This window comes from Microtus pennsylvanicus, chromosome 3 (assembly GCF_037038515.1).
Source record: "Microtus pennsylvanicus isolate mMicPen1 chromosome 3, mMicPen1.hap1, whole genome shotgun sequence".
Lineage (NCBI taxonomy): Eukaryota > Metazoa > Chordata > Mammalia > Rodentia > Cricetidae > Microtus > Microtus pennsylvanicus.
The window spans coordinates 12,008,309-12,034,585 of NC_134581.1; the positions used below are offsets into that span (position 1 = coordinate 12,008,309).

General features: G+C 43.6%; 1 protein-coding gene across 33 annotated transcripts in view; it reads left to right on the forward strand.

Moving 5' to 3' along the window:
* Positions 1–26,277, forward strand: part of Arpp21 (cAMP regulated phosphoprotein 21) — a 161,502-nt gene that overhangs the window by 13,502 nt on the left and 121,723 nt on the right. The window contains exon 1 of one of the 33 annotated variants that reach the window (XM_075964368.1): positions 5,307–5,664. The exons of 31 other annotated variants lie outside the window; for them this stretch is intronic. The gene's annotated coding sequence lies outside the window, so the exon portion shown is untranslated. Of the gene's footprint in view, positions 1–5,306; positions 5,665–26,277 lie in introns of those variants that run through there. One more of the 33 variants, XM_075964351.1, reaches the window with a different exon arrangement.

A 26,277-nucleotide genomic window follows, 5' to 3' on the forward strand; every position in this document is an offset into this window, starting at 1 on the left:
TGCATGTTACTAGTTCATTTCTTAAGCATCCTGCATTATTTCCTCCCTTTCTAAAGTGGGATTGCTGTGAGAATTAACTGCACAGTGTTTATCCCAGTGATGGGCTTCATTATTTCCTTCCTAGTCCTCATGTTTTCCTGCTTCGCTTGGGTGCTTTGGTCATGCCTAGCTGAAGTCCATTTTTAGCACTGGCACACTCACATGTTAGGGGCTCGGGCGTCTGTCATCTGTGGCCACCTGAGTGAGGTCCAAGCCATCGTTCTAGCAGCCGCCACTTGAGTGAATGGCATGGCCTGACCTTTTCTAAGCCAACTCGGCAGAGACGCCTTGAAAAAGAGATCCGGGTGAGGATGATTCATAATTCCCGACCCACACAGAATTCCACGCAGTATTTCATTACCTGCTCAGCTGACTCATCTGGGATGAGACCCTGTCTTTTTGCTAATTTACAAAGGAAGTTAACCAGGCTTCCTCCCAGACACAACTAGTGGTAACACTGAGTTCAATTCTAGCACCTTTGCAGGATTGATTTGTATTGCTACCTAAGAACTGGAGGTGATCTCAGATAGAGCACAGTCCATAGATTGGTGACTCGTGCCACAGCAGAGAAAACCCATGAATCTATCTAGCTCATGTTGTTTGTAAAATCAGGTTCATCCATTGGATTTAGCCAGACAATAGAGCTCTAAATTTATATTTTCCTAAAATCACCAGAAAACATGACCTCATTTTGCTGACCTCACTGTGCAAATAGAGGTTCTGATGTTTTAAAATGAGAAACGATTGCTTGTTTCGCTGCTGATTGATTGGATCTTTGGGTCTATGCAAGGATCAGCCGGTTTGCTCGCTTTCCCGGTGTTTGTGCAGCTTGGAGACACAAACTTCGACCTGCAGACCTGGGTCTCAGGATGGATTTTACTCTGTGGCTCCAGGAACTTACATTTAGAACATAGAATCAACAGAAAGCCCAGGAAATTCATGGATGAATACTTGGGGATATTTAAAAAAGAGAAGAGCGAGGAGGAAAAAGAAAGAATGTGGTGTTTTTTTCTGGGCTGGTTAGGGGAGCTACCTGTGGCCATTTGTAGCGGCCAGCACGCTTTCACTCTCTCATCACTGGCATCTGTTGTGCTCCGTGGGCATGGCTTCCCTCTGTGCTCTGAATTACCTGTTCCTCTAGGCCGAAAAAGAAAAATCTTGTCAGTGTGGAGAACCAAAAGAACATCTGTAGGCTGTTTGGATTGCTTGCTAAGGCCACATGGACGAAGATAAGTCACATTCCCTGTGTTTCTATTGATTCTGAATTTGCCGTTCAGTCATTTGTGATCCTATCTTTTTAACAGTCATTACCTGGCATAAATCATTGCCTCTGGTGTTTTGTGTTCAAGACTCTGGTGTGTGTGTGTGTGTGTGTGTGTGTGTGTGTGTGTGTGTGTGTGCGTGCGCGCGTGTGTGTGTGTGTGTGTTTGATGTTGTCACTGTTTTGCCTTCTACACACACACAAACACTCAAGTGGTATCATCTAGAAGGGAGGACTTGAAAATCCCAGGGTCAAGGAAGGTTATGTAATGGAATTCTGGTGCAGAAAGAAAGCAGAGCAAACAGGTACAAGTGGGTTGCCTTTGCCTGGAGTGGGTGCCGTCCTGGGCATGTATACTACACTGTGTCTCTGGCCCCTAGTTTTACCTCTCCTATTGCCATTGTTTCTCCTGAGGTTATGAACAGGTAATCTACCCATTTGGATTTTAGTCTCAGCCCCTCCTCTATTTCATCTGCCCAAGATGGCTACATTGAGCTTAGGGTCCTTTCAGGAGTCTTGAGTATAAATGCTTCCCAACTAATAAGGAATACAAGCTCCTTGCTGTTTTTACTGCTCATGGACTGAATGTCAGAAAAACAAAAAACAAAACAGGCCAGTGTGTAGCTCCACTCACTGAGATCGTTCAAGGCCACCAAAGACTCCATCCCCAGCACCACACAAAAGAGGAGGAAAAAGCTAGAATATGTGAGAACTCCGAGAATGGTATGATAGTTTATTGTTTTAAGTGCTAGAAAGTGATACTCCGAGAGTGCAGTTAACGGCGCATAAATAACTGAAAGAGGAGAGTGAAATGAACTTAGGGAGCGGCCGGAGCCTTGTTTCTGCAAAGTGTTAGCAATGTATAATTGCAGTAATAATAATTTTTTGTTTTTTGGGTTTTTTTTTTTGTTTTTTGTTTTTCGAGACAGGGTTTCTCTGTGGTTTTGGAGCCTGTCCTGGAACTAGCTCTTGTAGACCAGGTTGGTCTCGAAATCACAGATCCGCCTGCCTCTGCCTCCTGAGTGCTAGGATTAAAGGCATGCTCCACCACCGCCCGGCTCAGTAATAATAATAATAACAACATAGAACAGGAAAAAAAAAGACTCCTACACGCCAAATCAATATTTGAAGTTACCCTAAAGACTAACTTGACTCAGGCTGCTGGTTTAGGGACCCAACAGTTTGGATTTAGGAACAAATAAAAACTCACGGAATAAGGAATTGTAGAAAAGCATAAACTTTTCATAAAGAAAATGAGAAAAATCTGAAAATAAATTGTTCTGTAGATGCATATTAAGTGAAGAGCAAACTTTAAAGAAAAGCAACCTTTTCAATTTTTCCCCTAAAGGGCTCTCGCACCTAAGACTTCCAGTTTCATGCCACGAGGCACTAGATTTTGTTTCTTTGCAGTGAAGGCATTCCTGCTTCAGCCTGCAGATGTACATTCTAAGCAGTCCCTCCCTCCAGAGGGAGAAAAGCACTGCACTGCTGATCTCTGACCTGCCTTCTGGCCCCTGCAGAGGAGCTATGATTGGCAAGTAGAGGAACTTATTTTTATCCAGCTGCCAGCGTGTGTGGATGCATTTGATGATCCTGGGGGTGAAGTCACCCATTTTAGATGACCTCCTTCTCCCAACATTATCCTCCAGGACACTCCATTGAGAACTAGGCAGCATGACCCCCTGTCAGATACTGGTCCTCGGTGTTTTCTACCAAGCAAACCCCCAACACCTGGGATGCACCTGTGCCCGTGCCAAGCGTCAGCTTTCTGCCTGGATCTGGCACAGGGTGACGGTTACCCTGCAGATGTTCAGGGCCAACGTGGTGTTTTTGTTCTCCCTTTTAACCCTCGGGAGTCAGTTTCTCAAACAAAGGAAGTGGTGAGGCCAACAAAAGTCACAGCTTGGCCCTGAAAGAAAAGTTGAGTGTCATAGGTATGCACAGTGAGCCTGTTTATCAAGTGTTTGTGAAAGACAGTGTTATTAAAATATCCTAACAGGGAAATTCAGAAAGAGTGCTTAATTTTTGCTAATGAGATGTTAAATCTTATTTCATGACCTGAAGCAAAGGAACAACTCAAATAATCTTATTTATTTTTCCCACTTAGCTAAGCTGAAGAAATGCAGAACTGTAGAAATATTCATTAAGGGTAAATAGATTTATTTTCTCCAATATACTTCAGAAGATATACAGATAACACATTACTTCAAATTTTTGTTTTGCCTATTTCATCATGGGCATTAGCTAACACAGCTCACATAAGCATCAACCGCTTAATTTTAAAGTAAAGAAACTCTTTTTGAAGGGAGAAGAGAAAAACAATACATGTATACATAAAACAATACATATATTTCTGTTGATACATACACATGCCTGGGTAAATATATAAATTGCATGTAAACTACAAAGTAGAATTTATTTATATACATGTATAAATTGGAAGCCTCATTATGTTATGAACACATTCATCTCTGCTATTACAGAGACTGTGATATAGAGCTCACTGATTTTCTGTTCCTTTTGCATTTCCTTATTTGACTACTGATGAATAATAGTAATATAATAATAATAATAAGAAGAAGAAGAAGAAGAAGAAGAAGAAGAAGAAGAAGGTTACAGAGCATAGTCAAGGAGGGGAGAGAATGCTCATGTTCCAAACCCTCAGTTCAGTAAAGTGGAAAATAAAGAGAAGGGAAGAAGTTTCGAGCAGCAGTTTAGGAACATGCCTACACGCGATGCTTGATTTTATAGCCCAACCCCAGTGACCAATGTGAGCACTATTCTCTGTCTGGGGTCAGATCTTTGCATCTGCGAGCTCTGTTTGCCCTTCAGTGGGTGTTAGTGCAATGAACCCACATGTGTTTGCTTGTGTCCTCGCCAGGGGAAACCTCAGACGGTGGCACTCTGTCTCCTGTCACACTCAGGAGAGTTCTCACCAGAAGCAGTGTTTCTCAAACCTGCACCTCATGTAGACATGAGGGGTTTTACGAAATACAGAGCATTCTATCTCAGTAGATTGGGTAGGACTCAGCTCTGAGCTTCTAGCAGGATCCCGAAGGATGCCAATGTTACTGGCACATGTTTTACAAGTTGAGAACAAGTTAATTTAAAAGCTAAAGTTTCTTCACAGAATGCAGAGTTTGCATAACCAATGGAAGCCCGTAACTTGGAGGGACAAAAACTTAAAGAAGTGATATACAAACCTCAGAAACAGACCAGCTTCTAGCCTGGCATCCTAGCTCACCCCTGCACACCCAACAGCATTCAAAAGACATCTTCCAAAGGAAGCTAGTGCCCTTGTGAAATGACTGCAGTATTTGAAGCCACTGGGACCTCTAGAAATGCCTGGAAGGTGGGGCCTCTGGAAGGATTTGAAGCCCATTGTAATCAAAGCTGGAACTGTGGGTTGGGGACATGCAACTGCTGAATGGACGCATGCAATTTTCTCTGTGAAAGACAGCCAGTGGCTAAGCCACACACAAAGCTAACCAGGTGAGATGGGAACTCATGGTTCCCATTTTCAGATGAGGAAACTGAGGCACAGAGGGCAACAAGTGAGTCAGAGACTGAGTTAGGCTTCCAGTCCTAAATGTTTCACTTGAGGTTTGAAACTGAAGGAAAACACATTTTCTCTGGTTTGAAGTTTGCTTTCTCTGCATTTTTTTCTCCTATGGCATAAGCTTGTCTCCTTGGTAATGCTCCCTTCCAGTTCCTGCACAGCCCATCAGATCTGATGGCTGGCGTCTAGCAGCCCTTGTCCAGAAATGATCTTGCTGAAGCCCGGGGCAGCGTTTTCCTGTTGGAAACTGTCATACAGGAAGCTGTTGGACAAAGTGGGTCTGCCTATGCAACCACCTGTGTGGCCAAGCTACAGCTGTTGCAGAAGGAAACACACAGCACCAAGGGGGCTCCACGGTGGAGGAACAAATGCTCCAGGATGTCCTAGGATGCTCTGGTCTTGTGTAACGAGCAGGCTACTCTCTGCCAGCCACAGCAGATTCCCCACAGCAGAGTAAGAGGTGCATCCTAGAGGAAGCTTGGCAAGGGACCTGGTGAGGCTGCTCCTTCCGCTTCACATCCAGTGATCAGGCAGGACCTGAAGGCACAGGACAAGAGGGTCCACCCCTCACTCTTTTTCTGACATGTCTGGTAGAACAGCTAGGAGGAAATGAGGCGGCTCTCCAGATGTTAGTGTCAGAGTTTTCTTTAGGCTCGAAGCAAACCAGCAGTTTCTCTTGCAGCCCCACAGAAGCCTGTTCTTCAGACAGCTCCGGTCAACCCAGTCTTTGGGGATGGCTACGGACTGAGGTCAGCTCCGCCTTAGGGTCTAACTCTTCAAGAAATCGCCAAGCTCAGTGGTCAAGGTAAGACATGGCCAAACTTAGAAAATCTTTCCCTTAACATGGTTGTGTTTTAGCCTAGAGGAGGTACGTGCATTTGATAGTTGCTGGTGTTTGTGACTGGAGGCTTCTTATTGTTAGCCCTGCTACAGGAGACACAGACGTGGGTTTCAGGAGTGTGTAGTAGAGAGCCTCGCTCGTGGAAAGCAATCGCATGTTTCTTTGGGCTGCAGAAATGGCACCGGTTAAGATGCATTGGGATAAGGTTTTCTCTTTCTGCAATACATAATGATGACTCTGTGTGCTGTTGCATTCATTTTGAGTAAACACAACCCAAGTGTGTATATGGAAGGATGTGGTGGAGAGCAAGGGGCAGAGTGTGGGTTTCCAGACCATGCTGGATGATTCCAGTTTCATTTGACCTTGGACAAGGACTCGTCCTTTTTAATCTCAATCCTTCCTTCCTTTTCTCTCCCTTCCCTACCTCCATCCATGTTTAATGCCCCCTGTCTCCCTTCTCTCTCCTTTCCAACTTCTCCATCCATTCCTCTCTATATGTTTCTTTCCTTCCCACCCTTTTCTTTGTCTTAAATTGCATTCATTTATTCATTCATTCATTCACTCATTAATAAATTAATTGACTTGTGCCTGGCATAACCTATGCATGCCAGGACTCATGAGGAGGTCAGGGGACAATTCTCAGGGCTCAGTTCTGTCCTTCCCTAAGGTTCCTAGCGATGGACCTTGGGTTGTGAGGCTTGCAGCCAGCACCTTTGCCCACTGAGTCATCCGCTCACCCCTCCTGTTGTTGTTATTATTACTTTCTTTTTATTCTTCCTCTTCTTCCATTTCCCCTTCTTTATTATGCATAAGTAAGTTGCACTAAGCACTAAAATCATCATATATAAAACGATCCTTTGTGCACTTGGCACATGAAATATAAATGAAGCCACAATAGCTGTTATTTTTATGGGATGTGTAAGTGCTTCTGTGTTGAAGGTGAATCCAGTATGACCAGCTATGGTAGCTATGATCCCACCATGAAAACATTGATTTTGTGGTTCATTTTGTCACAAACATACGGCATCCTTTTCTCTCGTGTAAGAAGAATGGACCCAAGTTCCTTTTCCTGAGAGCACATCAGTGAGTCTGGTGATGGACAGAAGTGGTTTAGTTGAGCTGAATGCTAAGACTTCCATCGAGGTAAGCGCATATCTATCTAGAAAGGCAGAGATCCTTCCAGACGTGGTCTGTTTTGAACCAGCCCCTGACCGTGGCTCTAATGTGCGCAGCCGATGTGTGCTGTGCTGACTTCCAGGGCTCTGTAAATGCTGGTCGCAGCGTACATGCTGAGAGAATTCGCAGCCAGTCTTCTGCAGCTGTGAAGAGCAATTAGCAGCTTCGTGAATTAGGGTCTTGTTTATGCTGCTGTCCAAGATAATCATCTGTTTGTTTTAACTAAGATGCTCTGCCTTCATCAGCAGCATCAAGCCTCATAGTTTAATGATAAGGCCTTTGAATCTCACAATAGTGTTTGGATTTCACGGCGGGAACCCCAACGTTGCTTGCATTTTCTCTTGATGACTCTGGAAATCAACACACAATGTGCATATATATCTTCCATCATTTTGTCTTCATCACACACAGAAAGGAAGCACACTGAGATCGATAGCAGAAACACTTTCTGGACACAGCCTTTTAAAAAAACGCATCTTTCATTTGGAATCTCGGTGCATGCACGCACACACACATGTGCGAACACACACACACACTTATGTGAATCCAAATTTTATGACTCACAGCCTTAGCCCACGGAATATACTCTAACTCTCATTCTGTGGTCAGACCCACCCTGCATTCATCTGTGGGTTCTATGTATTTCATTGTAAATACCCAGCTGGGGATGGCGCTCAGTTGATTGCATGAAGGAAGCCCACTCTATCCCCAGCACCCTGTACACAGGACATGGAAACCCCTGAACTTGTGAGGTGGAGGTAGGAGGAGCTGACGTTCAAGGTCAACCTCACCTTCAGGTTTAAGGCTGTTGTAGGATATGTGAAACCCTCTTTTTTTTTAAAAAAAAAGGTGAGAGATAGAGAAAGAAATGGGGGATGAACATTAAGAAACAACTAGGTCACAGCCAATCTGCATAACTTGTTCACAGGCCACACCTAACTGAAGCTCAGTGACCCACGCACGGGTTTGCTCAGGGTCCCCTCTGGTCTTCCACAGTTTGCAGAGCAGAACTCGTCTTGCTCAGAAGACAGTCTTAGGGCTGATCAGAACTGTAACTTTCTCACTAAGCTAATACCAGTCTCTGAAGACAAAAATCACACCTAGTAACTCAATTACTATTTATTAACGAGACTTAGGACTTATTTGGGGGAACTTGGGTTTAAGCCAGTAACTGAATGAGGTTCTCTTGTGCCAGTAAAGAATTTCTTGGGTGAGTTGGTCTGCGCATGCCTGAAAGATATTTCATGATTTTGATTCTGTTCTTTAGTCACAGTAATAAACTTCGATTAGTTTATATCTTCAAAATCCATCTTAGAGTATGATAGTAAAAAATACAAAGGACTGATATATAAACAAACGCAAAACCTTAATTTTAGAAACATCAACTTCCTACTAGCGTCCAAATTCTTTTCTGGGTCTTCGGCACCCAGACATAAGAAAGCCTGATTTCTGTGCCTTGAGAAGCCTCTGACCTGCCTAAGAACTTTGGGATCCTGTCTCTGAGGTAAAGTGGAGACGTGAAGCCTGGTAGGAGCATTGGGGTGAACCCAGGAGCATTGGGGTGAACCCAGGGACAGCCAGGGCTTTTGGTAGGGAGGTGACTCCTGAGTCACTCTGTGGGTTGGCACAGGTTCAGAGCAGCAACCTGTCACAAACAGTGGGGTGGGTTTATTAGAGAAGGTTGGAGATGGAGGGGGTATACAGTTCTACCTGGCACAGAGGATCAGTGCTTTCCCCCAGAGCCTGTACCCTCCAGGGGCAGCTTAGTCAGGATGTCCTGGGGACACAAGGACACCTGTGTACGTAGGGACTCGCGTAAGGTCTTGTAATAAAACAAGATTGCTTCATGACAGGTGTGCATTGCTCCATCTGCTGGCACAGGGAGGCATGGGACTCATTGCCAGGGGCAGAGCAGGGTTCCTGCTGAGACAGGCCTCCGTGGCTTCATTCCCTCAGACTTGGGCTCTGGACCTACTGGCCTAAACAGCATTTTCAGAGGTGACCATGATGCGTTGCTCCTAAATGAACAAAGACTCTGTGACACGCTTGCTCTGACATGACTGTTTTCATCTATCCAGGGGACGCAGGACACTAGTCAATTCACACCTCTGAAAAAGGAGCGTGATGACATCTGTAACAGGTGGCGGGGCACTAGGGGACCTCCTGCTCTTGGCTACGCTTTGCTGCTGGCGTAGTCTCTCTGGAAGCCAGCGGCCTGAGCTCTGACTGATTCTCTCGCACAGCTCCTCGGTTTGAATGTCAACTTTGACCTTCTTTTTTCTCTTTGAATCCATCTCAGACATTGCATGCAGACTGTGCCCTCCCCACAGGGTAGCCACGCCATCTCTAAAGAAAGGGTTAGGGGAGGAGATTGATGCTTGAACTCAGGTCTGTGGCAGGGGAGGCAGAGGGCAGAAGATGGTTGCCACTCACTCTTTGGTGTGTGATAACAAGTCACACCATTTCAAATTCTACCTCCTAGGGAGATTCCAAAAGAGAATTACTAAGCCCCGACTAAGGATGCTGTGTAACAGTTCGTGCTGTTAGATGTAAGAGAGATTCTGCTTATTTATTTGTTTAATCACTTATTTTTTGAACTGTGAATTAGTCTGTTTTCTTTGAACGCTAGAAACTATATAAGGATTTATTTAAAATTCTTTTCTACAATACTTATTGAAAGACAAAATTAGCACTGAGAAAAATTGTGTGACTGTTTTAAGCTGATTGCTAATTTCTTTTTTTTCTTTTAGAAAGACTAATTTTTGTTTTATGTATATAAGTATTTTGCCTGCATGTATGTATGTGTTCGTGTGTGTGCCTAGTGCCGGGGGTGGCCAGAAGAGGACATTAGAAGTCTTTGGAACTGGAGTTACAGAGAGTTGTGAGCTGCCATTTGGGTTCAGAGACTCAAACCCTGTGCTCTTAACCTCTTAACCCCTGAGTCATCTCTTCAACTCCCGAGGGCAAATTTCCTTTCTTTCTTCCTTCCTTCCTTCCTTCCTTCCTTCCTTCCTTCCTTCCTTCCTTTCTTTCTCTCTCTCTCTCTTTCTTTCTTTCTTTCTTCCTGTCTTTCTTTCTTTCTTTTTTTCTTTCTGTTTTTTGAGACAGGGTTTCTCTGTGCAACAGTCCTGGCTGTCCTAGAACTCTTTGTAGACCAAGCTGGCCTTGGCCTCAGACTCACTGAGATAGATCTGCCTGCCTCTGCCTCCAAGCGCTGGGATTAAAGGTGTGTGCCACCACCACTAGGCACAAATTTCTTAAAGAAAATGTGTCCCTTCCAACTTGTGGATCACCCAATAGGAGCTGACTTCACAACCTCTTTTCAATGCTCCCCGTATTCCTGGGGACTGTCTCCATACTTACTGGTGGACACACGGACTACCCAGACAGTTAGCCAGGTCCTCCTCACCTCCATGCAAATCTTCTTGGCCCTGCAAAGCATCAAATGCTGACTCCAGCGCATTTTCCTGTGAGTTCTTTGCCATGTTCAGGACATCAGTCACTGATGAGTTGATGAGCAAAATGACTGAAGTCGGTGCTAAAGCTTCAGCACCCCTAGGGGGAGCCACAAAGAGAAGAGTGGAGGTGAGTGGGAAACACATGGGTGGAGAGAGACTCCAGTCCTTAGCAACAGGGTCATGAAGTCCTTTCTGCTCAGCACCCAGGAATATGACATAGATGCTATCAGAGTTACTTAGGCCATTTCTCCTGAAGTTCTGGAGTGGTTCTGTGCACATTTTTCATGGAAAACTGGAACTTGGAAATACATACAGATAGAGGAAGGTGAGAAGAGTACATTAATTTCTAATGATCCATTATAAATTTAAAGAAAATCAACAGTATCCAACTCTATATTTTTATACCCTGTTTCTTCCTGCTGATAACAGATGCCTCTCAGGAGAAGGTATCCTTTTGAACTTGTCTAACCTCTGCTTGGGCAGACTCATACAGAATGGAAAGTTAAAGTTCTAGAGAGAATAAAATAAAATAAATGAGATAATTCTGTAAGCCAATGATCATTTAGAGCAGTGGTTCTCAACCTGTGGGTCATGACCCCTTCTGCAAACCGTTAGCTCCAGAAAAATTTACAGTATGACTCATAGCATGAGGGAAATTACAGTTACAAAGTAGCAAAGAAAATAGTTTTATGAGGAACTGTATTAAAGGGTCACAGCATTAGGAAGGCTGAGAACAACTGTGTTGGAGTCGTCATGGTTCTGCTTAAATGTTAACTTGGTTTGGAATCGCCTGGGAGATTGAGACATCCTTTTGGTCGTGTCTTTAAGAACATTTATTAGAAAGGGCTAGCTGAGGGATAAAAGTTGTCCTGAATGGAGTTGGTATCATTCCATACACTGGGGCGATCAGGGTGAATAGAAAAGTAAAAAATGAGCAAGCTAGCTGACTGCTGACCTGCTCTTCTCTCTGCTTCCTGGGCAGGCATGTAGTGAATCGAGCAGGGTTGGCACAGTCTCTCTGCTGGGAAGATCTGGACTCTCCAAAACTTGGAGCTGAAATATGTCTTTCTTCTTTAAGGGCTGTTTGTGTGGGATCCTCTGACCTCAGTGATAAAGCTAACTGACACGCTCCCCAACAGCCACTAACTCATAGGCCACTGTTCTTCCTCTCAACTTTAGGTTCCTGTTAGGTATTGGACAGAGTATTTTCCGCTGGTGGTTTGTTATTGGGGGTGTAATTCTTGAGACACCTAAAAGAGCAGGGTTTAAACTTGTAGTTAGGGGGTGAAATACCCTCTGAACGTTTAGATGAAACAAACAAATAAACAAAAAAGAAGAATAACTTTGCACGTGTGGATGAGAATTCACACCATGAAAGGAAACCACATTTTGTACGTGTTTGCTTGTTTGTTTGGAATTAAACATGTGGTACTTGAGAGCCAATAACCAAAAGTTAACAATATGTAAACAGGAACATTTGGCATTCCTTTTGGTCCCTTGTAGATAGTGTACAACTCCTGGGTTTTATAGGTCTAAAGAGTCTTTGGAAGGGTGTGTCTATTTGTTTACCAAGTAACATTCTGGAGATAAGCACAGGCAAGGGGCTGAGAGGAGAGCGAGCTGGAAAGAGCCAGGGGAAAGCTGCAGAGTTAAGACAAAGAAAATGTCCTCTTCCAGACTCACAGGAGGACATGGAGCTAAAATGGTTTCTGGATTGTGGATTCCCAGTCTCTGGTACTTACGACCGGATTAGTGATTTTTCTCATTGCTGCGACAATAGTAACTTAAGGCAGAAGGGATTCAGTTTGGCTCACTGTCGCGGGTATAGCCCATCTGGCAGGGAAGGCACGGTGGCAGGAGCAGGAGGCAGCTGACTTCAGTACGTCTATAGTCAGGAAGCAGAGAGAGACGGGTGCCATGCTCAACATCATTTGCTGACTTTGATTTAGGGTAAGACTCCAGTCCATGGGACAGAACCTCTAACATTCAGGATGGGTCTTCTCTACTCAGGCAAACCTTTGTGGAATGCCCCTCACAGAGATGTGTCTCCTTGGTGAGTCTAAATCCTGCCAAGCTGACAGCAAAGGAAGAGGAGGCTTGAACTGAGTTGACTTGGCATTGGAGAGGATCAGGAAGGTGGTGTGGCCATGCAAGCATGAGCAAAGAAGAGGGGTGGTTGGTGGTACACATTTGGAATGCCAGCATTGGGCAGGTGGAGGCAGATGTGTCATTGAGATTCACTGGCCAACCCACCTAGCCTGATTGGCAAGCTCCAATTAGTGACCTCATCTCAAAAAATAAAGTGAACAACACCTGAAGAATGAAACTCAACGTTGACCTCTGATCTTCATATATGCTCACACATGTACAAACATGCACCGATACATAGTCACACATATATTCACTCACATGCACAAACACACAGGCACACACATGAGAACACACACAGTCACATATCTCAGAGCACTTGACCTAGAAGGGAGACCTTTGTGTGTATTACCTGAACTCCACCAAAAAGGCGAAAACCAACTCCAGGTGTTCTGTGACATCTGAGCCCAAGCATATTTCAAGCTAGTGTTAAAAAGCTCTTGCTTTACATGGTTACCAGGGAGGAAAGCCTTGATTGGAGTCCAGCAGGCTTCCAAAGCACCAGTCTATGAGAGGTCTGAATGCCCCTCACACTCCTCCTCAACATACCAACTCCCTCAGATCAGAGTCTCCCACCTGGCTCTCAAATGAGCATAGTGTATGCATATACCTAGAATTTAATCCCAAAGATTAAATTTTAGACATCAAACCTTTTATTGTGAAAACGTCAATACATACACAAAATAGAATCATCTATTCTGAGCATCCGTATGCACACAAAAGTATCGGTATTTGGCCTCTCTCTGTTCTAGATGTATTTTTAACAGCACCAAGCATAGCCACTGGTGTGGCTGGGTGAATGACTCTCAGGGTGTGCTTTCAAAGAAAGCAGAGGATGATCACTGTCTGAAATCAGGCATGTCTGTTTGTTGTACAGACCTGAGTAGGGAAGGGTAAAGGCATCAGAGCCACGATTCCAAGAACTGGGAAGCCCACTGCACAGCCCTTGGGCAGGGTAAGCTGTCTACTTTTGTTTTCAAGGTTCAGGTTCTATGGAAGCCCTGGGAAGTGGGTGTGACTGACACTTGGGGCTGCCTCGGTGTCCTGTGGCACCCAGGACATCATGCTCTGAGTCTCAGACTGCACAAAGGCACCAGATGTCCTGTGTGCTTGTTTTATTTTGTCTGTGTGTGCATGTGTTCTTGTCTGTGCATATGCAGATGTATGTGGTGTGTGTGTCAAGGCCAGAGACAAACCTTGGGTGTCCTGCCTAGGAAACTGTCAGCCTGTTTTGGTTAAACAGTATTTCTCACTGACCAAGAACTCATTGACTAGTCTAGACTGACTGAGCAGCTAGCATGAAACATCTGCATGTCTTTACCTACCCAGCAGTAGGATTACAAGAATGCGTTGCCATGCCTACCTTTTTACATGGCTGCCAGAGATGAATTCAGGTCCATTGCAAGGCAAACATTTTACCAATTGAGCTATTTCCCCAGTCGTGTGTGTGTGTGTGTGTGTGTGTGTGTGTGTGTGTGTGTGTGTAAGAGAGAGAGAGAGAAAGTGTGATTGTGCTGTATACTAGAGTACTAGAGGGGCCTTCTTTTGGAAATCAATCAGTGAACCTAAAAGTGACTTGAAGAGCCCCCTATGTTTCTGGCAGATTTTCATGCCAGCAAACAACCAAAAACGAAAATATCTGCTCGGGAAAGGAGTATAGTATGTTGTAGAGAGCCTGCAGGGAATACTGAAGGCAGGGTTTGGAATCTGTCAGGAGCCCTGCCACTTGAACACATTGTTCTGACTCCCCACAATTCAAATCCACAGATGTTTGGCCAAAGCATTCAAGATGACCTCCCATGCCCAGCTCTGTCCTTGCTGTGAAGGGCCCAGGCATGTCTCTGAGTGAACCAGCAGCTGCCTGACCCATGAAAGGGGAGCAGGCTGCTGCTGGTTGGTCAGCACTGGAGCAGGTGGCCTGGGGTGGGGGACAAGGCTGTTGCATTTCCTCTTGAAGGTGGGAGCTCAGCTGCTTCCTCAGTCACGTGCCCCAGTGAGTGCCTGGAGGAGGCAGGAGGCCAGGAGTAGAACTGAGACTCCCCAGCCAACCCCCAGCAGCTGCTGCTCTGTTCTCTGAGCGGAAGCAGCTCCAGGCCTTCATGTGGCCTGATCTGGCATTTGGGGAGGGGCAGCAGAGGAGTGTCACTTGAATGCTATGATTTAAGTGACTTAACCCAGCTGCTGTGTGTGTATGTGTAGCCTAATTTAAGTGACACTTCTCGGTATCCAAATTCTTGAGACGTTTCTGACAGTGAGACACAGAAAGGACAGCCAAGCTAGTGGAGGCCAATGAGTCTGCATATCCTTCTAGGATACTTTGTAAGGGGAAGCTGAGCCGGCCAACCTAACCCAGAACACTAGAGTTTAGCTTAGCTTCTCTCTGTCTGTCTCCATACACACAAAAGCACTTGGGGAAAAAAGCTGAGTCATGGGAAAAAGTTGGGTCATGGGTAGGGAAGAAGGGGGCTTAGTTTTTACATCACCTCTGCACACTCTGTGACTCTGCACAACACCATTGCTCTTTTGTTTTTTAAGGGAAAATATGATGTATGTTGTGGGCAGTGGTGTGCCAAGGCAGATGTGTAGAGACCAGAGAGAGCTTTCTGGAGACAGTTGTTTCCTTACACCTTTGTGTGAGTTCTGGACATCAAATACAGGTTGCCAGGTTTCTATGACTCCCACCTTTAACCACTGACCTCCTCTCAGTGGCCAACACCATTGGTTTTGAGACAGAGTTTGCTCTGTATCTTGGTTGATATTGGACTCAGCCGGTATTTCAAACATGTCTTGATCTCCCTGCCTGCTTCTGCTTCTAGAATATATGTGCCACTAAACCTTCCTTTAAAAAAAAAAACATGTAGCCATTGATATAGAAGTGAAAGGAACTTCTAACCCAGTAATAGAAAGAAATCTGATATAGAAGAAGCTCTCAGGCAAAAGCTTAAATGGGAGCTTTTTTCCTAGAGCAGGGGTTCTCAAATGCCTTTTGTTGCTGCTGTAATTTCACTACTGTTATGAATCTTAATGTAAATATATGTGTTTTCTGATGGTCTCAGGAAACCCTTGTGAAAGAGTCCTTTGACCCCAAAGGGATCTTGATCCACATGTTGGAAACTACTGCTCTAGAGGAAGAGAAATGGAAAAAGCAGAGAGGTCCATAGGCCAACACTGCAGAGAGTGTGGCCTACATGTATCAGATAAAATTTTATATATTTAGCTATTTTAAATCGTTTCACCACCATACGCAGTATTAAGTTTCATTATGGTGTTTTCAAACAAAATATGTTTTCATTAATTCTCATCCCTCCCCTGTCTAGCAGATGCCCCTCCTTTGTACACCTCCACCTTCCCCTAGTCACCTGTCTACTTCATGTCACATGTGTCCCATTGCACAAGCCCCCACTTCCGTCCTCCACAGCTTTTCTTTTTACCTCTCATTCGCATACATACACAGTAGCATTCTAGGCTGGTTTCAGCAGGTTGAAGGAGTGGTTCTGGGATTCTCCCATAAGTCATAAAGTTGGCATTTTCCTCGTGTAAGATACAGATCAGTTGGCAAGTTAGTCTTACAGATACCTTGCCTTTGGCCTTGCACCTGGTGGTTTTTATCTTTGGGACAGGGACAGAGACAGGGAGCTGCATTCCTATGGGTGCATTCCACACATTGCTAGTGAGACAGGATTTTCCCATAGTGGCTAACAGACTATGAATGAGGGACAGGAGAACCTAAGGTCTTTTGTCTCTGATAGCATCTGTATCCACTTCAACAAAGAGATAGTCATCCTTTCAGGTCGATTATGAGGACTTACAGTAAAATGTGTGTGCTCATGCACTGTGTGCCATGATGCATGTGGTGGTCTGAGGACTTGTAGACTTCATCCTCTCCTTCTAGATCTTCAGACTTAGCCACAAACTCCTTGACCCAACGGCTCCAAAATTTTGATTTTAAAATTAAAAAAAAAATACTATAGCAAATGACAAGTTCCAGGCAAGAATCTTACTCATGGTTGTCTGTAAACCTCTGCAGACTCAACGTACACACTTAGACACACTTCCACATGCTGTTCCCATGAAGTAACAGCTAGTACATTTTTGGTTATCATAAGCTAATGTATGTGATATCTACATTATTTGGAGAGAACGCATCACGTTAAATTTCTGAGATCCCATTCCGTTTCATGGGAGATGTGAGGTGACTCCACAAGCCACAGGCTCATGCCCCAGTCAGAAGTACTTCTGCCAAGGATGAGGTGTTTAATCAAGACAACCCATCTTCATAGAACTAGAACAACTTGAGGAGACCCCTAGAGCTGTGTTCTTGCTGTGTCTGTGTTGTCTACTCTCGCCAAAGTTCTTAGCTCTCAGTGGTTGCAGGTGCCACATGTCTCTCCTTCTAAATCAGCCACTATGGGCTCCCCTGGAAACCTGTTTGTCTCTGCAATTCTTACACCTGTGTCCTATAGAAGGAAGTCACCTGAAGAACAGTCAGGCCATTGGTCTGTCACGCTCACACCTCTCTCTGACTCTGTCTTCAGTGTACTTGTGCTGTTCCGGTTTGGATATTTATTCCAAGCACAAAAACGTATTTAATCTTAATTTACATGATTATTTAATAAGTGTGAATACTCTTATGGCATTTGATTAAAATACCCAGTTGTGTATAAGGCATTTTCCTTTAGTTTTTTCTTTAACAATTATTTAAAACATTACTTTCTATTAACAAAATGCCTTTACTTGAACATTTGATTACTGGCACTTATATTTCACTTTGCTCTATTAACACTCTTTTGCATCATTTCAGTTTCTTTATTTTTTTTGTTTTGGGGGGAGGGGTGTGTTTATTTGTGTGCCCATCACACCTAGATTATTTACACTGGACCTTGGGCTTGCAAGCCCAGCACCTTACCCACTGAGCCATTCCTTCAGCCCAGTCCTATTTTGTTAATATTTAACTTTATTCCTATGTCAAGTATCAAACTGCACAAAACAAAGCTAGTTGTATTTACCGATGTGATTTTGGTAGAGATAATGATAATGGGTGACAATTGGTTTGGAAATAAAATGGCAATGGTTCACTCTATGGTTAAACTTCATAATCTCATAGATAATTTTATCTGTTAATTCATTCAATAGCTTAACAAGTCATTACTGAAGGTCAGTACTCTATTACCTGTTTCAGAACCACAAAATCACGAGTAGTCTTTGCTGTGAAAATTTCTTCTGGCGGGCTGTGATGGCTTATTCTGTCATTCATAGCTGTGAGTTTGAGGTTAGCCTGGGCTGCGTAGTGAGTTCCAGGCCAGCCAGCCCTACCTAGTGTCTCAAAGCTCAATCCATCAGCCAAATAACCAATTAGTATGGGATACTTATTTGACAATAGCCTAAGTCATTTTGAAATTCCTCCTGAACCAACAGCAGATAAGTTTGCTGGGAGTGTTGGGAGTTGAGCTCCCTTTCTGGTTGGCTCTGTGTTCGGCTTCCTGTGGAGAGGCAGTGGGTGAAAATGTAGAGGGAATCACGTGCAATGCCTTGGTGCCAATTCAAGAGGAGCATGGTGTTTCTTCAATAGATGACAGTTTAGTTTCTAATGACATTTCAGAAGAGCATTAACACATAACTCCCAGACAATGCACTTCTAGAGTTCACTGTGGCACACAACTCTTGACAACCTGAACACACTCTGGCTTAAAAAAACCAACAAAAGTCACACTAGACAGGCCTTCACAGGGTGGGCTTCTGGCTTTAAGGTAACAGCACTGGGTCTGGACCAGCTCTGGTAAATTGAATATCACCTATAGCAACTCCTTTCCTAAAGTCCGGCAAAGGAAAATAGAAATTCTACTCTCAAGGGGCTGATGATGCCCCTCCCTAAGATGTCCTTACTCATTTTTCATTGTTGAATGTCTCTTTGTTTCCAACCTTGTTGAGTGAGATGGTGTCCTCAATACCAAGGTACATGTTTTTAGAAAAGGAAGCTATAAGTCTAAAAACCTGTGTTCGAGGAAAACTGAAGGTGTCCCTTGCTTATAAATACAGTGTTTGTCACATCCTTTATTTAGATCCAAGGTGTGAGTGTATATGGATGTCTATCAGAAAAAGAAGCGCTATATTAAAATGTCCAAAGGCTGTCTAGGCAAGGGTGATGAACATGGTTTCAACAACTTACTTAAATTCTACTCTGGTGTTATTTCAAGAAAAGGCCAGCCATGTAATTACCTTTCAATATCTACCAGAGACATGCCAAAATATATTCAAGTGTTTATGGTGGGAATGACAAGAACAAACAGAATAAAGTTACTTCTGATTTCTATGTGCTGATTTAAAAAAAATGAGAGGCTTGGGAGGTGACTCACTGGGTAAAAGAAATTGCAGTACAAGCTTGGAGATAGGACTACAGACCTTCAGCAGCTACTGATAAACAACCCAGCAGGGCTGCAGCTATGGTGTGCCTATATCCCCAGAGCTGTTTGCTGCAGGGGGAAGGCAAAGGCAGGAAGATCAATGCAGCTTGCTAACCACCAGACTAGCATCAGGTTTCATGAGTGAGCCTTTCTCAAAGGGATCAGGTAAATAGTGCCAGAGCAAGACCCAGACATCAGACATTTTTTTCTACGCTCTTTGAATAAGGGTGTGTGTGTGTACACACAGATACACACACACACACACACACACACACACACACACACACACACGTTGCATTATTATGCCTTATTAGAGGAAGCTTCCTATTTTCTAGCTAGTTTCCCTTCAGAACACAAAATTGAGAAGCAAAACACACCTGTTTACCTGGTCATAAAAAGAAAGCAGTTTATAAAGTAAGTTTTGTTTGAATGAGGGTATTTTTTTAAAAAAAATCTTTTGTAGACACGTCATCATGAATGGACTTGTGGATGGAGGTCACAGCGGCACTGCATGCATTGTTCTTAGTTCTGCAAAGTAATCTTAAGTTTGGTGCCTTGGGAGCTCAGTGGCCCTCGAGGAGGAACTGAAGTAGGTGGGCTCCTCTGATGACAGGCCCTCTTTCTTCTTGCCCTGATGAGGCTCTGAAATTCAGAGAAATCTTGGTATGAGCTGACCCTCATATCAGCAGGCATGCCCAAGTCCCTCAATGAGAGGAGTCAGAACTCAGGGACCCATGCCAACTGTGGGTGACCCATTCACACAAAAGAAGCCAGGACACGCCAGGCTCTGAGAACCATTTTAGATGACTCAGGATTTCAGATACTTAAGGTCGGCCGCATCCATGTTTGTGAACTGCCAGGATTCAGATTTCTCCCACATTTTATGCAGATCCAAATATTTTAATTTAGGATTCCAATAAAGGCTTATGAGTAGTCATCTCTGTAAAGGAGCTTAAAATTCTTCAGTACTTTTAGATTCAAATTGCTTCCCTTGTCGTCATGGAGAATCCCATTATGCTCTTTGTTTCCTTCCCACGTCAATCTCTTCATTAGTAATAAGTGAATTATCTAAAGTGCTGGACATATGCTCCTGGATCCTATGTTTTAATAGCTCTGTGGCAATGGCATTCTTACCTCGCTTCTTATCTATAATTATGAACAGTGTCCTTTCTGCTGAGTGGTAGTGATTAGGCCCAATGGCTTTCTTTGTTATCCTCATTTTACAACTTTATAAAAATTACATATGGGGCGATGTTCAGTCCGTTAAGTGCTACATGAGATGAGGACCTAACTTCAGATGCCAGCATCCCTATAGAATGTCACGTGTGGTAGTATGTGACCTCAGTGCTGGAAAGTGGAGACAGGCAGATGCCTAGGCCTCCCAGGCTGACAATCAACCCAATTGGCAAGCTGCAGGTTCAATGAGAGAGCCTGTCTCAATCAATAACGTATTGGGCGACTGAGGAGAGTCACCTCTGGTTCACATGCACCCAACACTTACACAAACATACAAACACACACACACACACACACTACTAAGAAAAGACTAACAAATTTTAACACTATTTTTGGGACATGGTTTCACTAAGCAGCACTAGGTGGACTGGAACTCACAGAGATCTATCTGCCCCTGCCCCTGTCCCTGCCCAGTGCTGGGATTAAAGAGGTGCCTGACTGCGTTAATTTTAATTGAAATTTGTTGCAGGTTCCATTACAAATGCATCACCTAAATATTCTTTATTCTACTTCTCTGTGTGAGTTCTACAAGGGCAGTCGGCCAGCTGCCCTTCTGATTCCCCTTCTCTCTTCCTCCCTTGTATCCTTTGCCCTCTTCATCTCATTAGTAATTTTCTCCCTCATCACATAGGTTTTCCTGTGTTTAGACTTTGCCCATTTCAGGTAGGATATAGTAAGTCACAACAACGACTCCATCTTGGAAAACCATAGATTGAAGACTTTTCTTAATCTATGCTTAAAATCTCAAAGGTTTTACAAATAGGCCCATTGTCCAAAAACTGAGCTTTGTATATCCTTCGAGATTGGCAGATAGCTCATTTCTGTGATGTGTCTGTCAGGGTAATCTAGCCCTGAAAGTTTCCATTCCTGTAGCCTGGATATGAGGACTTTCAGACCTGAGCTGTCTGATCCACTCCCTGCTGGAGAGGCTGAGATGCCAAGCCTTGTGGCAGGAATTCTGCTTCACATTTGACAAGGAAGAACATGGTTGCACATTAGAGATATCATGCGGGGCGGAGGCAGATACATGCATTTCTTCCTGAAATATTGGTTTTCTTGTGGCTCCCTAGTAGCTTGCTTTAGTTGAAGATTTTGAAAGAAAAAAATCACAGCTATTTAATTAATTTATGCCGCATGTGTGCAAGGGCAATGGTCCCTTCCAATCCTTTAGCTTGGGCATGGTAAACTCTGTGATTAAAAGTCCTGAAATATTCTACCTAATTATCAGGAAAACCCCCAGAACCTCTGAACACATCTTAATAGTTCCATCAATAGTCCTGGGACCATTCAGCCATAACCTTGGTACCAAGACCTCCAATAAAAAGCCTGAATCTGAGGCCCCAGACTGAGTTCTGTTGAGCTGGTTGCTCTCACTCACCCGCAACAGGAATAAAAATAAGTCTGAGAAAAAGAAAAACACAACTGATTGACAATGTGGTCAAACTTGGAGAGCAGCCAGCCTGACCTCCCCAAACTCAGAGAACCTTACAAGGGGTTCATTTATACGAAACAAAACCCAAAAACTCTGCATAGATATCAGTACAGTCAGGCTGTGTGCAGGAGTCTCAAGAAAAGAAACATTGAAATTCTACTTTTGTGATTTCATTAACCGTTAATTTAATTAACCATTGTTTACCATTCTGTGTGTTGTTGGATCCTCTTACCAGTTCAGGTGGGTGTGGAGCCTAAAAGTTGGCATTGGCTGTCCTCCTCAATCACTTCTCCATCCTTTTAGATTTGAGACAGGGTCTCTCACTAGACCTAGAACTCATGAATTTGGCTACACCGGCTGACCAGCAAAGCCTCAGAATCTGCATGTATGTGTCCTGCACTCCTGACTCAGTGGTGGGGTTGTAAGCATGTTCCAACATGCATGGCTTGTATGTGGGTGCCAAGAATCTGAACTTAGGTCCTCACTCTTGTGCGGCTGGCATTCTACCCACTGAGCTGTCTCCCCACTCTTGACTGTGATTTCTGTGTTCGGCAGCAAGGATTAGAGAGATTTGGGGGAGCAGTTTGTATTCTCGTAGGGATATTTCTTCTAGGGAGCTGAAAATTACATTTTTTAAAAAGTCTTAATTTCAAGGAAACCACACACTACACACACTATAGAGTCACACACCAGCTTTCATTGTCCAAGGCCAGGCTGACCTGTGCTTTCTCGCATTGTCCTGACTTTTGGCAGTTCCTTCATCTAGAACAAAATGAGAGCCAGCTATCCCCATGTCCTCAGCAACAGGCAATGCTAGCAGGTTTTAAAAGCTTACAGAGCTCGTGCGAGCTGTCATTTTCTAAGGTCATTAACATGTGTTATTGAGTTCAAGGACAGCGAAAAGCAAGCGTCCACTTTTCCAGGCTGTGCCTTGTCAGGATAGAGGAGCCAGTTGAAAGTGGTACACGTATTTTCACATGCAAACCCATCAGGTGTGAATGCCAACTCTTAAGGCCAAGAACATCTGCTTCAGGAGAATTACATAACTTCAGGCTTGGAAAATGGAGGGGATGATGCCATCACACTCAGTCTTGAACCATGTGATTACAATTCTGGTACATGACAGGAAACAAACCGACTTTTACTAGGAAATGACAAACCAAATAGTCCTCTTTTGTGACTTTCTAAACAGAGCATCTAGGGACCTACATCATCTCCAAGGATGGCTACAGGGTCCAGGTACTAACTAATCCAGACAAATACTCACCATGCAGCACCTGAAGTAAAAAATACCTTTTGATCAGGCCTTGGGCACATGGTACTAATCCTGATTTTTCTCCACTAATATGCTGCATAGTTCTTGAAAATATCTTCTTACAGATCTGTATCTAATTTTCCTCTCAGACAACTGATATCAGCTATAGTCCTACTCAGTGTGAAGCAACAGTTGGACGATATGCTGGTCAGAGGACCTCCTGTCCAGGGAACTTAGAGTCCAGTGCCCACATATGTCATTGAGGCATTTATTATAACATTTATATTTAAAGAACAAGACAAATACAAGCTAAGTGCTTAATGATGTAGAAATAAGGACTTAGAGAGATTCCTCTGCACATCTGCTTCCACAAAATGTGCCTGTGTCCCATGAGAACATCTACATGACAACTTCTTTCTGAAGACACAGAACTCTCCTGCCTAGCTGTCTCCTAGGGCAGGCAAAAAGCCAAATATAGCATCCCATAACCTTTTTTGCCAGAACTCCAGGTCTTGAACTGAACCTTTTTCTTTAGTGAATCAATGGTCATTCTGCACTAGCTCTGATATGCCTCTCTTGCAGCTATCATCTGAGAAGATTTATAGAGACTTACCTGTGATGGGAAAAATTCTAACACAATTTTAATACCCAGTAGAGCAAAGTTAAATAGGTAAAGCTAGTCAATTCCAATTGCATCCATGTATCTTAAATTTCAAGTTACTCCTTCTTGTAGGATGTCTAAGAGAAGGAATAATTGTTGAATGTATTTTATTATGATTTACCAATATTTGAGTTATTTCTAAAAGTTATGTTGTTCCTAGTACAGTGGCTTATGCATTTTGATGACCATATATATAGTGTCATCAATGTGGAATTTTGCACATTATTGCATTGTGTGGAGTATGAAAAAGAAAAAATTACACGGAAAGAAGAAAGAGGTTTCTTATCTTCCATGCTCTTATTTGCCTCAGCTCTCCAGATTGCTTTCTGATTTGTTCAGGGACCCCTTCCAGTGTACATCATTCCTTCCTTTCTCTAACATCCTCTTCCAGGGCCATATGACACTCTATGCAGTGGGTCCTTATGAAATGCCCTTCTAATCAGTGTCCAACACTACAGAGTTTGCCTGATCATACAACTATGGATTCAGAAGCATGCCATGGCTTTGTCCCTGAGTACCTTCCAGTCACTTTCGGTTAAACTCATCAAGTAGCTTCTCAGGTGTCTGAGAGTGACCAGTGATCCTCACTTACAGGTATGGGCAGGACAATATGGTCCAAATATGTCTGCCATCGCTGACTATGAAAGCTTGGAGCCTTGCTTTAGTCACTAAGTGGGAAAATGCTAATACGTGCCAGGCATGGTCCCCATGGTTAATGTGGAGGTAGAGAAGGCATGCACCAATCCCTGTGACTCTTAGCTTACATAACAGTGGGATGAGAGTGATGTTAAGCCTTAGTCAAATTCCGAAATTAGTTGAAGACCATGTGTGTTGGGGCCCTGGGGAGTAAGGGATCATCAAGTCACCTAAATTAGCACTAAAGTGTCAGGGCATTTCTTCATGGAGACTGCCAAAAATAGATGGGTTAATACAGAATAAACTAAGTAACTGTGAACTCAGTCTAAATTGATAATGTTGTAAACACTGGATCAAAGGTAGTTCTTTGTTTCTGCTGGTATATATGCTGAATTGTTTGCAAAGAATTTTCTATCTGTCTGGGAAGATTATTCTGTGGTTAAAATGTTTGTCATACACCAGAGTTCCTGTTCCTAGAACCCCATCTATTGCTAGGACCCTCTCTAATTCCACTACTCAGGAGGCAGAGACAGCAGCTGCCTAACCTAGCTAGCCTGAATAGCCACATCGGTGAGCTCTCACGTTAGATGAGAGATGCTGCCAGGATGAATAAGGCAGCAAGGAGTCATAGAAGATTGTCCACATGGGTTTTCCACATAGGCATACACACATGCATGCTTACCTGCACACAAACATACACATGCGTATACATGGGTACATATACCACATGCGCATAATAACTAAAATTTGACTGACTTTCAAAATGCTAACACAAAGCTTAGTCCAGAGCACCCTGTGTGGTCATCCAGAAGTCCCAGATGCTGTTTGTGGGGTGGCATCATGCACCCCTCTGTTACACTCAGGGCTCTCACTCTCTGCCCTCCCCTCCCTACTCTGAGAGCAGATCCCAGCTTTACCATGAGAGTTTCTATAACCATAGAGACCCTTTAGACCTGCACTGTGTCTGTTCACTTCAAGACGATGCCCTTTCATTGCCTAGCTTCTAGGGAAACTTCATTACTTTTGCTGTAAGGCTGGAGCTCAGGTCTTGGGTGCATGTCTAAAGTCCCATGTTGATTCTTTTCAATGATATTCAGCAAAGACACGTTTGCTGATACTAATTCTGAAAATGCAGCATTGAGGCACGAACTACTCCTTTGTGATACTGAATGCTAAGCATTATCATAGCACAAACAAGACAGACTACCAATGCAGTTCTCCTATTTCTCCAAATTGAAAAGCGTGGAAGAAAACCAGGGCTATGGTAATTTCAAAACTCCAACAAATAATAATTCATGGTAGCTTTCTCGATTTTGCTCGTGCTGTAGAAGCCTCTTTTCCTTCTTTCCTTTTAGTACTGCAAACGCCCCGCTCCCACTCGGGAGCCTCATCACATGAGCCAGGCTTCATTGTTCTGAAATGACAAGTGCTTTGCACTTTATGTAGGAATGCAGGAGAAAAGAGTTCATGTCAAACATGCTAATGATTGTTAAAATTAATATTTCTTCTTTTAAACCACCTTTCCTCTTTGTGATGATGAATTTCATATTTTGAGCCCTTTAAACCAGGATGGAAGAGACAGATTTTATAATAAATCTTTGCTCCAAGACAAAGTATCACCAATAAGAGTAATAGAAAAACATTTTTGTCTTAGGCTCTATAGAAAGGAGATCATTGTGAATGTTGTATGGATCTGAACTTAGATCTGTGGACCAAGCAGTAGCATCACTTTTGGTCCTCATCACCCCTCCCTATCCCTAAGGTGATTGACAGTGACACTGAGGTAGAAAACAGGCCCGGCCCAAAGACATAACTGTTTTAAGAAAATGTATGTTTCCACAAGGTCATGTGATAACATTAGACATGTTTTTAGGAAATGTGTTTTCTGTTTACTCAGAAGAATAGGGTACTGCAGAAGCCTGAGGTCCTAGCATTTTGCTTAAGGATTAGATGGACATTCATTGCCAGATGGTGCTCATGGTTTGCCAATAAACAGTTTGATTACTGTTGACTTTCAAGAAAATGGTCATATCTTCCTGAAAACCCCAAGCCTACTTTAGCTGAATACCAGATAGACATATGATTTCCTACATGGCCTCTAGAGATGGCTTGGTGTGTAAGGGTGTTTGCTATGCTATCATAAAGACCTGAATTCCAAGTCCCAGCACCCACTT